The 18,895-nt window shown below is 36.6% G+C and overlaps 1 protein-coding gene across 3 annotated transcripts in view; it reads right to left on the reverse strand.

Moving 5' to 3' along the window:
* LOC127934660 (tetraspanin-9) overlaps positions 1–18,022 on the reverse strand; it is a 185,909-nt gene extending 167,887 nt beyond the window's left edge. The window contains exon 1 of one of the 3 annotated variants that reach the window (XM_052532180.1): positions 17,568–18,022. The gene's annotated coding sequence lies outside the window, so the exon portion shown is untranslated. The remainder of the gene's footprint in view (positions 1–17,567) is intronic. The other 2 variants (XM_052532183.1, XM_052532182.1) reach the window with 2 other exon arrangements.
* Positions 18,023–18,895: the final 873 nt, after the last annotated feature.

The raw sequence follows: 18,895 nt of genomic DNA on the forward strand, positions 1-18,895 counted from the left end.
ACAGGAGAACAACTCTAAATAACTGCATTCAGTTGAGAAAAAGTTATTGAGTTTAAATACAACCAAACTTCTGCCACATGTATTGTGTTCCTAGACTTTAACACAGAATGAGGCATTTACTAGAGGTCTTAGTTTCTATAAATGCACTTTATTTATCTTTGGCCTTCATATCTGAGGTGTTGTTCATCAATCCTATATTGTATCATCTCTAGCAAATAAAGCCCTGATAGTCTCACTCATCCCCAACAGTTGAGCACACCCACAGCCAAATATGAGTAAGGTTAAAGACAATCCAGCCTGAGTCAACACTCACCCCCTGATCACGTTCCTGCTCTTGAAGATACATCCATGCAGAGGGTCAAAGAAAGGCCAGGAAAAACAGTGCTTGAATAGTTATTAGCCAGTTGCACTTCCACACCCTGGCTAAATCAAGCCTGGTCATCCGACACATGCTCTGGGGGTTTCATGTCAACACGCTGACTCCCTCACTGGAGATAGTACATGTGGCGACAAATGTACAGAGATCAGAAACACAGCTCACATAACTTACAAATTAAGCAACGTGCATGAAAGATGTGCACTTAACAAAATGATTAGAACAATGAATTTAATTGTTGTTTCCAAAAGCACTCGCTGTGACACACACGCCATATATCTCATGATCAAATCTTTCTGACTCACCCTCATAGAGGCAAACCATCCAAATTTAGAACCTAGATAAGGAGAAATGGGTCCTGAGGCTCCAGACATGGAAAACAGGATTGATATACTGTAACTTGGATTCAGTTTTGTAACTCTGCTACAGATGAGAGACCTTGAATGAAAATTTGCACAAACGGAGTATTGTCGACTACGTGGATAAACACTTTGAACATTTGCAACCTAAACTGCAATGTTTAAAATGATACCAATAAGAACAAGCATGATTTCTGCTAGAAAAGTTTTTATTACCCCAATATATATATTTTTTATAGGTTTGTACTGTGTTTCTTTGCTAAAGAAATTATGAATACATATTTTGGCAATGTTCAAAGACAAATACTTTCTGTGAAGATGTGAGGTTTATTAGTCATTTTTTTACTCTCTGAATGCTTTTCTTGCTTTTTTTCTCCAAAATAAATAGCAAGTGCTGATATCTGTTTAAAACATTATTGGAAACAAGTGGGGAAAAAGGACTATAACTCATAAATGGTTGGAGAATCTACCCACTTAAAGATACCACAGAAATGGAAACTCTTACATAACAACCACAAGTTCTAGAAGTTTTTAAGAATTACTGGAAACGATATAATGGTGATGCAAATCGATGCAGGGTATGATTTGTAATGCACCTTTGAATATGCTAAATGTGTACATTAATTGATCTCTGGAAACATTAGTAAAAAGTAAAGTGTATACAGTACAATTCTTCAAAAGTTCAAGGGCAAGTTGCTGTTGTTGCTGTTGTTTTCCCTTTTGAAAGTAATTACTAATTTTATTCAGCATGGATGTATTAAATTGATCAAAAGTGACAGTTTTTTTTTTTTTGGACAAAAAAATACTTTAAATAAATGGTGTTTGAATTTTCTTTTCATTAAAGAATCCTGAAAAAACAGTTTTAGTGTTTTATAATGTTAGAGCATATGTGACTGTGAACCACAAAACCAGCCTTAAGTGTCAATTTCTTTTAGAGATTTATACATAATCTGAAAGTTGAATAAATACGCTTTCCATTGATGTATAGTTTATTAGGATCGGACAATGTTTGGCAAAGAAACAACAAATTGAATATGAGGGTGCAAAAAAATCTAAATACGGAGATAATCACCTTTAAAGTTGTCCAAATGAATTCTTAGCAATGCAGTGAGTTTTCCTTCTGATTTACAGAAGGAAACTGATAAAATATTTTCATGGAATATGGTCTTTACTAAATATCCTAATGATTTTTGGCATAAAAGAAAAACTGATCATTTTGACACATACAATGTTTTTTTTTTTGGCCAGTGACTTAGGATTGGTTTTGTGGTCCGGGGTCACATATGAGCATAAGAGACATATTAAATAATCTAGGTACAATCTAAGATGGACAGGCGAACCATTACTGCAGGCTACATGGTCACCACAAAGCACACTGCCTCTGTGTTCACACACAAGAGAGACTGGCAACCCTGATCGTGTAGAAACCTTTCCTGCTAAAAAACATGAGATCAACTTTGACCCTCACTGAAAATTGCAATAAAAACATAAGAGCAGACTGGAGAGGTTTGCTGAAAGGGGACCTTCATAAAGAGAATACATAAAACAGTCAAAAGGTTAAATCCAATTTCTGAATAATCTTTGGGGGCTGGACATACAGGCCAACCACTGAAAGCAAATACATCAGGTCGAAGAAAAAAAGAAAACAAGAGTGCTTTAGGGTTAATAACATGGACTGCTAACAGAAACGTTGCAGGATCTATTACTGCCATCGCAATCAACACTGTGTCCTTGGCCGTCTTCTCTAGGGGGAAGCTAACTGCAATCAGGATACTAATTGCTTTGGATGAAAAGTATCTGCTACATGGCAAGGAATCTTTAAACAAAACACACATAGCCATTAAGACTGAGACAAACCTTGCCTGGTGTCAGTGCAATACAGATCGCCATATCCTTCCCAAACAAAGCTGATACATCCACTTTAACTCTTCAATATTTAATAAAAGCATCATAATTCATGTCCAAAAAAAATAATCAACTTTCTTATGAAATGTATTCCTAAATTCCCCAGAAGTTTGTCCAAAATCAGCACAGCAGGCGGTGTTATTTGCTAATAAAAGGCACTAGAGTATGACTGACCTAGTTTGTAGTTGGTTATTTGTTTCCCAATCCATGAAGCACCTGCATGAATCTTATAAAATAATCTAAAATGAGATGCTCATTTGTCTCTATTTACCACTGTTATAAAAGCATTGCTTCCAGGGGTTGAGAATTTATGTAAGTGCTGCTTATGTAAGCAAATCTATATATAAGGTACACAGTTAAAATAATCTTCTTACACTCGTTCTAACATTGGCCAGCAAAACTGGATAGAGCAGAAAGAAATTTAGCAAAATGTAAACCATTCGAGCTGCACTCAAGATACCCAAAAAGCCTCTCATTGTTTGTTTGTTTCTTGCCTTTCACTTTTTAATTCATCAAATACATCCAAATGAAAGATGACCTTAACCCTTCATTTGAAGCATCTGAAGAAAAAAACAATCACATTAAGTCAGAGCAGATGTTGTGTTTGATCACACTGCAAACTGCAGAAAGCTGCAATGAACTCTCAATTGTAGAGTTATCAAATTGAACTTCTACTGAAACTGCTTTCTTTAGCTTTCCCTTAGAGTACAAACACCTGACAAAATCTGTGTGCAGGTCTCTCTCCTGGCAATGCCACGCACGACTGTTCAGAGAGCCAGATGTTACTATGCATCTCAGCTTCAGGGAGTGAACTATTCAGTTACCTGTCTCAGGGACCACCGTCACAGTGGACAATTAGGATCTTCAGAAACCTGCAAGTCCAGCATACCAAACAGGACATCTATATTCTCAGCAGATAGACATGGCACAAGTTTTGGTACTTAATTAAGCAGCCATTTTTTTAACATTACATGGTGTATGGGTGGGTGAATAAGACTTCTACACTGCTTTTTAACATCGACAAAGGGACAGTTCCCACAAAGTATGAAAGTTACTGTAAGTCAATTTACCAATGTTGTTGTAATTGTGAACACTAATTACGTTGTTTCTTGGATTTGACACAAATGAGATATTCTGGAGAATGCAGCTGGTTTTTCGCTTTAAAATTTCAAAAAATGGCACAAATCAGACTATATTTCAAGTTTTCTTTAAGTCATCCAATACCTTTGACCAAAATGTAAGTCTTTATTCACAAATAATTCAGACTGGTTATGTGAACTAGATCAAATGATTAATTAAAAAGATACAATTCAAAAGACTGATTCATTCAATCAATCAGGCATCTCAACATGGGTGATGTCTAGATTTAAGGGCAGTAATGGCTTAAATTTCAGTCTGTTTCTCACACAAAGGCATCAAGTGTTTTTAGAAGGCGTTTATGATGCTTTTATGGTCCTTTTCTATAGTCTTTCAAAACATTTTTTGTGTCCCCTAAAAGAAAGCAAATCATACGGGTTTAGAAGAACATGAACATGTGTATTTTTGGGTAATCGATCACTTTTAATCTATTTATAGCCTTCTTACCCATGCTTTAAGGGCCTTGATAAATTGAATTACACCAAATTAACATTAACTTTGAACTTGACCTCAGTACATTATTGTAATTTATAGTCTAATGTCTAATTTAGCCTTTAGTGCTTTGCAAACACTTTGAGGTTTGTGCTGCAATGATTTCAAATACTCCCGTTTACATAAGATGTTAATTACTACCCTACTGAGATTCACTGCTTAATTTTTAATGCTATATAGCTGACACTTTCCCTGTAGAGGAGAACAAAAGCAGAAAACAACTTAAACGGGCCGAAGGAGACAACCTGACTGGAAGCAAGCCCGTCCAGACCACAAGTCTCACTCTGTAGATTTTCAACACACCATCCCATTGACAGAAAAACCCACAGAAGTTTAATTACGTCTATATAGAGAGAGTAAGAAACACCTGATTTTGACCTAATTACTTATTTGACAGACTTATCTGTCTGATGACTGAATGCTATTTTTCATACTGCGTACAGACCCATTTTCTTAATTGGATTACAAAAGGAAATTTTTAAAGAAACCAGCCTCTTAATAAGTAGGTCATTTGCAAAAAAATAATAATAATTCTGCTTGTTGATTTAAACGAACATGGTGTGTTCCCATCAGGCTTGACAGGGAAATTGATGGAAGCTGGAGTGGATGTGGAACCAAATGTGCTGATTTTTAGTCCTCTGGTTGTTCCTTTGAAAGGTTGAAGGGGAAACTCTAACTGTTCAAATGTGCCGATTGTTATTGGCAGCAACAAATTCCTTGATCCATAAAAAAATTTGAGCATTAAATACATAAATCATTTTCTTGAAAAAGGGCCACACTGTTAAAATCCAATAACAGCTTCTATTTTAGGACATCATACCAACAATGTTACAATTTTAATGCCCTGAAAACTTTACGCATGGCAAAATACCACATGGCTCCAAACAAAATGATTTTCAGTATTCCACATGGGTTTTACGTTGCCAAATATCTACACAAGCATGGTGGTAGAAAAGACATTTAGTCTGAATAAATATCTGGTATGCAGTGAACACTTTTCATAACCCAATCAACTCCTGATACATAATTATGTCCAGTTCTTCATTTTTCCATCTGTAGAAATTCCTAGAATGATTCTAATAGTTCTAGAATATCCTGGTTTTATTCTAAAGTAAATAAAATAAAATAAATAATTAAATAAGCAAATTAAATGAGTTTATGAGGAATTTAAAAATATATATAAATAAATACAAGTAAAAAAAGGCAAATAAAAGTAAATAAATACAAATAAAATTAAAAATATAAATAAAAATATGTAAATGAGTAAGTAAAAAAGAAACTAAGTTCTAAGTTCTCACAACACGTCTGACATCACACTGTAAATCTGATGCTGACCAGGGTGAAGACAGAAATAAGACATTTATTTTTGACAAAGCGATCATGCTGAATGACTTGTTACTCTCTCTTGCTTATTCTCTATATCTGAAAAAACCGCAGCGCCATACGTGGCATTTTTAATAGAACCATTCTGGAATTTTCCATTGAGACCCCATATCATTAATGACTTTTGCTTGTTTTTATAGTTGTTGTGGCTTGGAATAGAGGTCTGCACAGTGTGTAGTTTTTAAAACATCAACAGTCTTTTTTTGGCTTAACCTTGTTTGTATTGAGCCTGTTTGGGTAACGCTGTGTCACACAACAGCCCACTCTGTTCCTGCACTGGAGGGAGAATTCTGGAAGTATCTCTGTAGGCATGGACACCCACACAGATGTTTAAATACAATTATACACTACAATGTAAATCTCTTTTTCTGCTCTGGTATTAAAAGGCCTTAAAAGTAACTTAAAGGGTTAATTTATTTTCTGTACATCATTGTACAACAAACAACCACAACAACTATTACTATTATTATTACTACTACTACAATAACACTGTAACAGCACTATAACAAATTATTACATTTCATTACATAATAATATATATTATATAAATATAAATAACTATATATAGAGGTTAATACAAAAGGGAATCACATATGATCAAAACTGAATTTAAACTGTAGAAAACAAACAAACAAATAAAATCCAAAGATTTCAGTCTTAATTTTAGCGGTTCAATAAATGCTCTTCTTTAACTCAGGTCTGAAAATGTTAAAGTCTTCCAGTAAATCAAACTCCTTCAAAATATGGAACGGAAGATTGGACTGATATGACCGGTTAAAAAATTGTCCTTTGACATTGATTTTAACCTTCCATATAATGAAACAACCCTGAAACAGGGCGAACTGACTGATAAAGGGGGCAAGTGATATAAATAGTCTGACTAATAAACTTACGTACACTGTAGAACCTGATAAATTGAGAATTACTCAAAACATTTAAGGAAACTTTTAAACTCAAAACATGTTAACCTTGACCAAAAGCAATTATTAAAACAGTGCATGCAGGAAGAACCTTCAACCAGAACACCACAAAATCAATGATGCTGATGTCAAGCATCAGTGTGTTTGGTAAATCTCAGTCTTACATTTCTAGACTGTGGTAAATATTTCCATCTCCCAACATTACTCTCCTATGCCTTCTGAAGACCAACCATCAATGTTGGGTTCACTTGGCTTACATTCAGTAAACACACCAGCACTGCATGCCCTCTCCTTGACACCCTCTGTTCTTTGGTCTGCCGCTGAGTGCCATATAATGGGTGTGGAGCTCATTCAGTTCCCCCTCATTGAAAGTCTTATCCAAACACAGCCAATGCATCACAACACATCCTGCCAAAACCAGCTGGACACATTCAATCTCCCATAGGAAGCAGCAAAACATCATGGGATGAGAGCAGGTTACATACATATGGTTTGAGTAAATGTCTCTATAAATCATCCGAGATAGATCATACATTGTCACACCCACCTATATCATGTAACAACCGGTAACACAACTTGTAAATTTCTTCACATCGGACTTGATGAGTCAGTAATTGTAGAAAATGTGTGAGAAACATCCAAAACCTATTGGTTAGATTGCTCAAACTACTTCAACCGATGTGATTTAGATTTGAAAATTCAGTTTTGCATCACAGGAATAAATTATTTTTAAAGTACTAAAAAAAAAATTTTTTTTAATTATATATTTTAAATAATTAAATAAAATTTAATAAAATGCAAAAAATAATATTGTAAAACAAATTATAATATTAAAAACTAATTAAATTATTAACAATAAATAAATTATATTACTAAACAGAATTTTTTTTATACATACAGCATGAATGTATGCATCAATTATTTTTTATAAGGTCCAAACCAAAAATTAGGCCTTGTACTTAAGTTTCACAAAGATACTTGACTTGTAGCTACTCATTTAAATAGATTCCTCCTGCATGCATTTATTCTTGCAAGTTCTCTCAAAAATCAGGCGTGTAAACGTACATGTCAAAAGGGCTCTGTTCTTTTGCTTAAGCCTGTAAGCAACAACTCAGAAGACCTTCGTAACCTCATAACAACCACAACAAACACCCTAGAACTGTAGGAGTGATTTCTGCAAGCACCACACATTTTATTTCGAAAAAGTGAAATCTAGTCTTATTTGACCATCTTAACGAGTTTTTTTTTACTAAAATGACAAAAATAGTAAATCTTGCTATTTTATACTGAGTGAAGGTCAGTTACTCCTTGAAAAATCCTACATCTCCATGATTATTGTCAGAGGTGAAATTGCATAGCACATCTCCGTGCACTGCCACACCTTTGAATGGAAAACAACCTCCCCAGAAACAGCCAAAGCAATATAGCAATTATGAAGCACATTCCAAACCACAGGACTAGAGCAAACATCTGGCCCAAATCCTGAGAGACAACCACAGGTAAAAACACCGCCAAAAAAAATGAAATCATAGTAGAGCATCTCAACAATAGAATTGAATATATATCACATTTGCACGTTTGATCACATAATATGGCGGCATCCTTGATCGTCTTTTTCCTATGCATTTTGTTATTCCGGCAGTATTTTCTAAACCATGAATCAATAATTTTTCTTATTAATCCAAGCTGTCTTGTGCCATGCACAAAATGTTCTTTAGACATTGTGCAAAATTTGCAAGCTATCCAGCTATTAAGCCATTTAAAAATGAAGTGCTAATGATTGACATGAAAACCGGGCTAGAATTACAGAACACTTTAGACTGACCCTGTTAAGCATATCATTCATGTCTAAATTTAGAGTCCACACTTAGTACATAATTACTGCCTTTCAAAAAGCATTACTGACAAGACATTTCTACAGTTTGCTGCATCTAACAGAAACCAAACGAAAAACTAAGAAAAATAAATTGTTACTGGATGAATACAAATCAGATACAGAAGTTATCACTGTATCGGAATTTTTTGGACATGATACCACTGGAATACAATGTTTTGTGGAACCATTAAAGGAAATTCTATGGTATATGTCTGGTAATCATCCATCCAGTATTATCATCCGATATAAGGGATGCTGTTGTATAGGTTAAAAATGATCAAATGTATCAAAACAGACCATGTGTCTATCACCTGAAATTCATCAGCTGCTGCAGACTCTCACTCAACAATCAAACAGATTATGTTAAAGTGTGATGGTAAAACTAATGTAGCATTAGTGAATCACCAAGCCAGCAGTTCACCACAGTCAATCAGATACAACTGATGCAAACATGCAAGCAACCTTTTTGAAGTCTTCCAAGAAAAACTTTTACTTGTATACTAATCAAACTCTGTGGTACAACCTCACATACTAGTTGATTTCACAAACCATGCATTTCAAGGGCTGTTCTGTTGGGAGGCACTGGTGTAAATCCTACAATTTGAGGTCTGGCTTAATTTTGTATGATTTGAGAAGAAAAAAACAACAACTAGATTGCAAAAACTTTGATAAATCACCTCATGTTGCCTATAGCTACACAATAAGTCGTGGGGGAAGTCGTGGCCTAATGGTTAGAGGGTTGGACTCCCAATCGAAGGGTTGTGTGTTCTAGTCTCGGGCCGGATGGAATTGTGGGTGGGGGGAGTGCATGAACAGCTCTCTCTCCACCTTCAATACCACGACTTAGGTGTCCTTGAGCAAGGCATCGAACCCCCAACTGCTCCCCGGGCGCCGCAGCATAAATGGCTGCCCACTGCTCTGGGTGTGTGCTCACAGTGTTTGTGTGTGTGTTCACTGCTCTGTGTGTGTGCATTTCGGATGGGTTAAATGCAGAGCACAAATTCTGAGTATGGGTCACCATACTTGGCTGAATGTCACTTCACTTTCACTTTCATAACAGCTTAAACAATTTTTTCGGCTTCCTTGAATTCAAAATACAATTACAATTTTGCAACCTGTTTGCATTCAATTCAAATACAGAACCTATAATTCAGCTGGTTTTCTTGATGGCTCACAACCCTTTACAAGACCCAAAACAATCAAGTGATGTCAAGCAATGTCACGCGCGCGCGAGAGTTTGAAATGAGCTCGCGGGCTCCCGTTTCTTCGCATCCAATTCAGTTTTCCTCTCGCGGAAGCCATATAGCGCGCGCGCCAGCATCAGTTGAATGCTCGGTTATTTTTGTCATTGATTTGCCGTCATACAACATGGGGGCGTGGCAGCATCGACGATTCCATTTTTTAATTCGAAGTTCGAGACTGTGACTTAATTTCGATCGATTTCGATTTAAAATCGAAATCGTGACACCCCTAAAAATACATATTAACAAAGGTTTTTGGAATTCCCATGCAATAAAGCAAATTAAACAGTAACTCATGTAGCTAAATTCAATGCCTTTAGACTCTTGAATAGAGACAGTGACCATGAACATCAGTCTGTTCTTAAGACATCAGGGCTAAACACTAAGCATTTATCAGATTTCTGGGGGGGGGGGGGGTCTTTCTTTTTTTCTGACCGTTTACATATCAGCTTGGCCATGTATCAAAAAATTATATGAAAGGCTATCCTTTATTGTTCAATCCAAAGATTCATACACGTAGACAAAGGTTAGGCCAAAAGAAACACACTTAAAAATAGGAAAGGGGAAAGAGGGGGAAAAAGGGACTCAGAATTCCAGACATGTACCGAGTGCCATTTACCGCAAGGCGACAAAGTATAAAGAATATGGTATTGATATTACAACTCACTTTAACAGAAATGGTTAATAAAGCATCTAATTCCCCATGAGCAGAAAAAGTTCACCTGAGGACTAAATATGAAAGAAATAATCTCTTTTCAGATGTATTCCTGTAATGCAGAATGACATTAATAAAAAATAAATAAATGACTAAATGACAAGGCAGTCTCTTCTGAAACAAGAAGGGTGAACACTGGCAAGCATTCAATCTGCCAACACCATATACAGTTATGTGATACAGGATGGCCTAGGACTACCAGCTCTGCAGGGACATGAGGCAATCAAAAAAGCTTTCTGCTGCCTTCTGATACGCTCATGACTGCATTAAAGCTACGTCATATAGGGTTTATATAAGGTCGACAAAACATGGCCGGATAGCTGCCACACAAATCGCCTTCAGTTGCTCTCTTAAGATCTCACAGGCTTTATGGAACACCAGGAAAGGATCCAAAAAAGGGTCTAACACTTTTTAAGAGGTAAAGCTGAGGCAAAACAGGGAAATCACATTTGTTTAACGAAATGACTATATGAAGCTGCCTATCTGATAAGTGAGACTTTCAGCGACAGGTTTGAACATGTCATCAACAGCACAAACCATACTTTACTTTACATTCCCAAGCTACTTGCTTCCTCCCTGTTAAGAGTAAAGAATCTAATTCCCAGTGATAATATTACAGTGAAGAGGACCGGGCCAAGCGATACTGTAGTTAACCACATCTTTAATCGCCACAGTGAGGTAGTAATTCTGAAAAAGCCTTAACTATATAGAGGCTCACAAAAGTGCTTTTGAACTGAGTGCTGGCAGAGAGGGACACAAGAGATGGTTGTGCTTTGCCAAAAAGGTCCCTTTGTGTGCAGTTAGCTGGGTTTCATTCAGGTTGTGAGGATGGCTCTCCAGGGCCCCATTCTCCATCTCACTGTGCCGCATGCATTTCTAGGTACAGACGTCCGGTTTTAAACATTCAATTCATATTTTGGGTCGAAGTGTTGATAAGTGAACAGCAGTTTCTCCTAATCAAACTAAAAAATGAGTGTTGGAACTGATGATCATTATAGTATCAACACACTATCATGACATTGTTTCATATGAATTTGTGCAATCTCATTCAAAAAATTTCGTATTATCTGCTTAGGCCCCTATGAGGGTTAGGTTTAGTGTTGAGTTTGGACCTTCATGCTAGCTTTTTTTTTTTCATTAAAAATCATGTATTTCATATTAAATTGCCAACTTGTAAAAACCGGTCACATTTCATGATATTGGGTAGGTTATGATGCTTCTCTACAGCTAAAAGTATCATAAAATCAGGATATGTCAAGTATAAATGTATGGTAATGTACAAAGTCATTATTGCAATAAACTCAACAGGTTGATTAGGAGACCAGGGTAAAAATCATTTGCTGCAGACTTTCAAAACAGTGACATATACTGCATTCAAAAACATAATGGTAAATGGATGTTGGTACAAAATGGAAATCAAGCCAACAACATTCAAAATATTAATAGATTGTACATCTCACAGACTCTTTTATGACTGGAGGGCCAACTAACACTAGAAATCCCCTAAAATGAATGATTCATAATAACCCTTTTTTCAAAACCTTGTAATAAACTGTCTGTTGCAATGGTGCATGTGGTTTCCCTCAATTTGCAGCGTAACAGATCCAAGGCTAAAGTAGAAGGCATCTGGATTTGGTTAGTCAAACTCTCGCATTGCCTATGACACCATCATTTGAGCCCCCAAACATGTTCTGAACAAACCGTCACACTGCTTTGGCCTACATATTTGGAGTAGAAACGGAGTAATGGAAGACTTCACTGGAACCTTTGGCTGAATGATCTCCGCTCTTGGTTTTCAGTGGTCATTTTTTTCCTAACGATGATCTAATTTCCAACTTAATAAAACATGACCCACCAGAACATGCCGTTGCATTGATGATGCAGTAGACAAAACTCAACTAAAAGACGACAAAAGTCACACTTCATTCTGATCAGAAGAATCCATATGCTTTGGATTACAGCAATGTAAGTCAATGTTCTCATTCTCAAAGTGTTAGATCTACCAGGAGCCTGATGGAATATAATGGTCATAACTGTTCTGAAACATAGAACTTGAAAATGTCATCTGAACAAACTTCAGCACCTATGGGCAACCAACATGAATAATATCTCAAATTATACTGCTTGTTGAGAGGTGTGCTATTATAAGACATTAACCAGACTTGGGGCACACTTATTTAACAACCACCAAGGAACTATACATAGCCTTCGCAACCAAACAGAACACCCTACAAACTGCATGAAACATGTTAAACACTTATAACACCATAAAATGGCATAGCAATGCTTTGGAAACCAACCTAAACACCCTATAGCATCACAGAGGTGTGTCAGGCACACATTAACACATCAACTCTGGTGCTTTTGAAAAAGGTCAAAACAGAGCTTAACCTACATAAAAGACAATTGCTTTCAATTACCTATGAAAACTGACAGGAAGAACTACTCCACAGGGAACACTAAACATGTGGGCAACTTCTTTTAGATGGTTTCATTGGAACAGGCACACATAAACCAAAGGACACAGCAAACAGCATGCCATAAACCATTAGGCATCGGTGATTTGTCAACCTTGAAACACATTCACAAACACATTCATGTTAAAAAAAACTCCAACCTTATCAACATCTCATCTTTGGGAATTTGTGTTATGCCACAAAACATAGCATAATATTTAAAACAGAAAGACTGCTCTTTTTTCCCCCACATGAAACCTACACAGTCCGCTCTCCAAAATAGAATGACTGTAAACAACAGCATGTGATTGAGTCAGTGTCAAAATATAGACAAGAATGTACTTGCCATATAGTTATCACAAACACACACACACACACACACACACACACGACCACACACACACAAAGATAGATTACATTTATATGATCAAACTTTTAAAATGTCCGTTTTGTATTTTATAATTAAATGTATTCCTTTAATTCCTATTCTATTATTGAAAAAAAGAAAAAAACCTAGCTACATGTTCTGTGCTAGACTAACTGAGACTTGTCAGGGCACTTGTATGATGTTGTTGTTCTCTCATTAGTCTGATTGCTTCAATTGTTCTCATCTGTAAGTCGCTTTGGATAAAAGCATCTGCTAAATGAATAAATGTAAATGTAAATGTAAAAACTGAATTTTCAGCATCATTAAGCCAGTCTTCGCTGCCACATTATCTTTCAGAAATCATTGTAATATCCTAATTTCCTTCATATATATTTTATATATATATATATATATATATATATATATAGTGCAGTTTTTATATTTTTTAGAGCTGAAACAACGAATCGATTTAATCGATTAAAATCGATTATTAAAATAGTTGTCAACTAATTTAGTAATCGATTCGTCGCTAAATAAATTTTATTTGCCATAAGCGGCTCATTTCGTGCATATTTCAAATCTGCGGTGACCAAAGTGTGGCAGTAATGAGCCACCGGAGGTTTTACTCAGCCAGTACAGCAGGTGAAGTAGCGAATAGCCAATAGCTGGCCTCGTTTTATGTCACGTGCTTCCCGAACAGCGTCTCTGCAGCATTCAGCGGGAAGTGGGAGTACTTTACTTTGAGCCTTCAAAATGAAGAGTAACCTGTAAACTCTGCACTACTGAACTGTTTAAGGGGCCGTTCACATATCGTGTCTTTTGCGTGCTCAAGTTCGTTATTTCCTATGTAGGCGCGCAGTATGCACTCTCATAATGGAAGCGACGCGGTCGCGACACGCACGCGGTGCGATGCGCCCGTTTTTCCAGGCGCGTCCACACCGCATCCATTTATCCTTTGCTGAAATTTCCGGGTCTTCATGGAGAGGGCACGTCATGGAGAGAGCACGTCATGGTTGCTTAGCAAAGGCAGACGCCTCAGGGGCGCTTCTGCCCGAGCGCTTTGGAAAGAAGGAGAAAGCGGCGCGACTAGCGTTTTCCACGCGTTTTTAGGTGCGATATGTGAACGGCCCCTAAGAATTTTATTTGTGCAGATTCTCCAGTACAAGGTTGTTTGCAAATGTTTAGTCGTAAAAGCTGATAACATTGCTTTTAACAGTTAACATTTAAAGCTTTACAAACATGTTATGTTATCAGTTTGTCGTTTACCAGTTCATAATTCAGACTTGCAGCCTAATTATGACTGAATGAGAGAGGTAAATGTTTGAGTATATTTAAAATGCACTTCTTTTCTAAGTATTCACTGCTCTTTTTCACACAGCAGGTTTTTTGTGTGTGTCCCAATTTTTTTTTCTGGACAACCTTCTGATGGATTTTACTTTAAATTGTGAGTTCCATTCAGGTTTCATGCCATTGGCACTTTTTTTCGAAGGATTGTTTACAATTGGTTAAAATCTCTTAAAAATCTATGCTGAATGATAAAGACCCTTTATTAATAATTTACTTGGGGAAAAAATGGAAAAAACTAAAATATAAGTACATAAACCGATTAATCGATTAATCGTAAAAATAATCGACAGATTAATCGATTATCAAAATAATCGTTAGTTGCAGCCCTAATATTTGTATTAGACTATGGCATATATAGCTTAGCAGCATAAATGTCAGAGGATGCTACACACAAATATGATTATGTTTTCAGCTACCTCTCAGCTCCGGTTAACACATTTTACCATGTTTGAATGCATTCCACAAACTTTCCCCTTAAAATAAATAACAAAAACATTAAATTTAAGCCAAACTGTGAGATTTCAGTTCAATTTAAGCTGTTTTTTTCCTTTCTTTTTTTTTCAAAACATTTTCTGCTCTACATCAAGTAATATAACATCTTTACAACTATGACATCTATAGCAGTGATGTCACAGAGCCCAATTGCCATGCAGACTAACTGCTCAAGATGTCATCATTATCAGTGTTTATGTCACACAGTAAGTGAGGTGTTAAGCTGATCTTTCTTCTGTTTCTGCAAAGTCATAGCTTGAACTTTCAGGCTGATGCTGTCCCGTACCCACAGAGGCACAGAGAAGCTCTTGTTCCCTTCAGTGGCTAGTGATCCCAGCCCACGCTGAACACCCTGGCACTGTGCGAATGAGCCAATGAGGTCAAAGGGAGACAAAAACTGTTGATTTAACAACTGTGTTCTCAGTGTGGGTGTGAGAGTGTGTAGATGTTTAGTCGGCTAGAGATAATGGGAACGTTCGTGAACATCAGGCTGGAAAAACAGAGTAGTGAAGGATGATGAGTTAGAGCTAGAGCTGACGTAAACTATACTAATACGAAAAAAAAAAAAAAACACTAGAGATGATTCATTTATTCCAAAATGATATTCACAAGCCAAGTACACTAGGAAAAAAATAAATAGGGTGGGATTTACTTTGAAACAATTTTTGCTTAGAAATTGCTAGTAAATATTACAAAGTAACACAATAAGTATGTTTCATTTTGAAGTAGAAAGACAACAAAATGTAATTTACTAGAGGTTAAACAAATATCTAATTAATTTTAACTTATTTAATAAAAAAACTGTTTGAATTAATGATTCAATGACCCATTCAAATACTTCACATGCTTCATTACTGGATGAATTAGCATTTTTGAACAAATCTCTTGAATGAATGATTCAACGACTCACTCAAAGTCTTTACTTGCTTCATTGGGAATATCGCATGTGTGTTTAACGATTAATTGTGCAGTTGTAGAAAATCCGAAATAGTATTTTCTTGTAAAAAATATTCCAATAATCTGTGTTTTATTTGCGACTTTGAAAAATCTTTGTTTACAGTGTAAGCATTCATTTGGGGATACTCATTCACACTATCCGCAATGGAAGGTTTTGATGGTTGTTATATCTGCGGTTTAATTTTCCAAGGGGAACTCCAATAAAGAGCTAAAACACAATTATATCCAGCAGAATGTTTGATTAGACCGAGAGCTCGGTGTGGTGAGTTTAATTACGGGCTCTTTAAAAGAGAGAGGACGATGAAGCTGATAGGGGAGGGGACTCATCAGCCACAAAAAACTGGTGCCATGTGCCCTCCCTGCAGCACAGAGGATATGTGTTTCCCCAGCAGAAGGCCTTGGAGAACAGTGGTCATGATGACTTCCTGACCACTATTTGAGGGTCAGGGTCAAAGGGATACATTCTGATCTTCTAGGCTGTAAGCACAACGTCCATGTCTAAGACCACATGGACATAAAGCCAGAATGGGAAGGCTGTTTACGCAAGGACAAAAATGCCCTGCTGTGGACGAACGGCTCCTAAAAGGGTATCAGATAACCTCAGCATTCCTCAAAATAGGGCTATTAGTTTCGAAGGCTGTAAGTGTGTAAAGAAAACTTCCCAAATGTGAAAAATTGATAAAACACTAGAATCAATCATGGTTTGACTATGCATGTGATGTGACAGCTGAAAACATGTGACTGTGAAGTAGATAGTGTCTCCACTGGCCACTTTAGAGCATATTGATCTCTTCTCAGCTGTTGTCTCTCAAAGAGCTCCGAATTTAAGCTTTGATTCCTGAAATACCTTTTCATCTGCGCTCCAACATTCCTCCTACGTGTCAAACTAAGATATCAAACTCTAACAACTCTCTTTACATCCCTTACATTTCATGACATGCTACATATTGTATAATAATATAAATTTTTTTTGGAAACACGTAATGTTCATTTCAAGCCCTTAGAGATCGGAAGACTTAAAAGATCAGTAGTTCACATCCAAATGATATAAAATGTTACCATTGCTTATTTAGAATATGTATAATAAATTTTAACATTTTACACATGTAATATAATTTATGTCCAGCCATCCTTTCGTGCTACTTACTACTTACCAACATTTAAAAGAAAAACATAGTAAAATTGACTATTTATGGTAACGTAACAGTCAACAATGAACAGGTTTTACTGGATCATTTGAATATGTTTTTCTGTTAACATATTTTTACAGTGTTTCTCTATGTACAATTTCAGAAAACAGGCTGAACTGTAACATTCTTTTACAAAGCAACTTGAGATGTTTCTGGAAGGCTATTAATCATCACATCAAAGGCAGAATAATAGAGAACTTTTCCAACAGGTAGCCTAAATAAAGACTCATCTGAAGACCCCGGAAGATAAACACAAAAACAAGTGATATACATACGAGCATTCAGCGTCACCAGTGAATAATAAAGCTCATTCATGACCCTTTATGAGTTTACAGTACATAAACATGCTCTTACCTGTACTGGTGTCTAATAATGGGAGCTTCTGCCAAACACTCCAAGACCAAAACAAACTCTTTCCTCCACGTTTACTTTAATTCTGCATCCCGACTGAGCGCTGCTACAAACTTTCGACGTCACTTATATAAGGCATGCATGTGTTTGTGACATACACCGAATCCTCTCGTGCTTCTGAGCCTCTCACAGCTCTGTTTGCAGGGACTCTTGAGTCCAGTGGAAGCGGAAATGCGGCGCAGTTGCTGGAAGAGGTTTACTGACTCCTACAGGCGCTACTGCTGCTTTATTTATGGATGAAGTTTAAAGCACGGTAAAGTTCGTTTTAGGTTTTGGTATTCGCTGCATATTCGCCTAGGTTACTTTAGGGACTGTCTGCAAGTTTACCTCACAGTACAAAACGAAGTCCTGATAGTTCATTCAATTCATGTTTTCTGAGAACATAGTAAATACCTAGTGGGCATACTGACTGAATATATCTCACAATATCTCACCTCAGACAGGTCTACCCCCAAGTATGTACATTGCACAAATATTTGTAGAAAAAAAAAGTATGTTCCAAGGGTTATTGTATGTTCCCAGTGACCAGACGGACGTGAAACCAGGCTTTCACCAGAATGCTAAACTTTGGCCTACTGTCCATACAGAACACACATATTTTCATTTCACCAAAAGGGTTTTTTCATTATAGTACATTCCTAGTTACAAGACTGACCGGTGAAATTTACAGTAGGCTCCACAATTACTTTCATAAAGAAATTATTGTAAGTCTCCAAACAGGTTTTTCAGGTTTTAAAGTTTACTGGACTGACTTACTACACGTGAAAGTTTGCCAATACCTCCCTTTTTCATGTTCAGAAATTTGTAGTTTATTCCTATTATTTATCTATTTATTTTGAAAGTTTGTTGTTTAAAGTTTGGGTTTGTGTAAAGAAGCATATCAAATGGATGAATGCAAAACATGTAAAAATTTGGTTTATGGCTGGTGAAGGTTCTGTCTAAGTCAAGTCAAGTCATCTTTATTTATACAGCACTTTTAACAATACAGATTGTAACAAAGCAACTGAACAGCATTAAATAGGAAAATAGTGTCAATAATGCAAAAGGGCAGTTCATCATACAGCTCGGTTCAGTTTAAATAGTTTCTGTGCAATCAAGTCGACGGCATCACTGGAAATTAAGTATCCCCAACTAAGCAAGCCAGAGGCAACAGCGGCAAGGAACCAGAACTCCATCAGTGACAGAATGGAGAAAAAACCTTGGGAGAAACCAGGCTCAGTCAGGGGGCCAGTTCTCCTCTGGCCAGACGAAACCAGCACTAAAGGATACAC

This window comes from Carassius gibelio, chromosome A18, assembly GCF_023724105.1.
Source record: "Carassius gibelio isolate Cgi1373 ecotype wild population from Czech Republic chromosome A18, carGib1.2-hapl.c, whole genome shotgun sequence".
NCBI lineage: Eukaryota > Metazoa > Chordata > Actinopteri > Cypriniformes > Cyprinidae > Carassius > Carassius gibelio.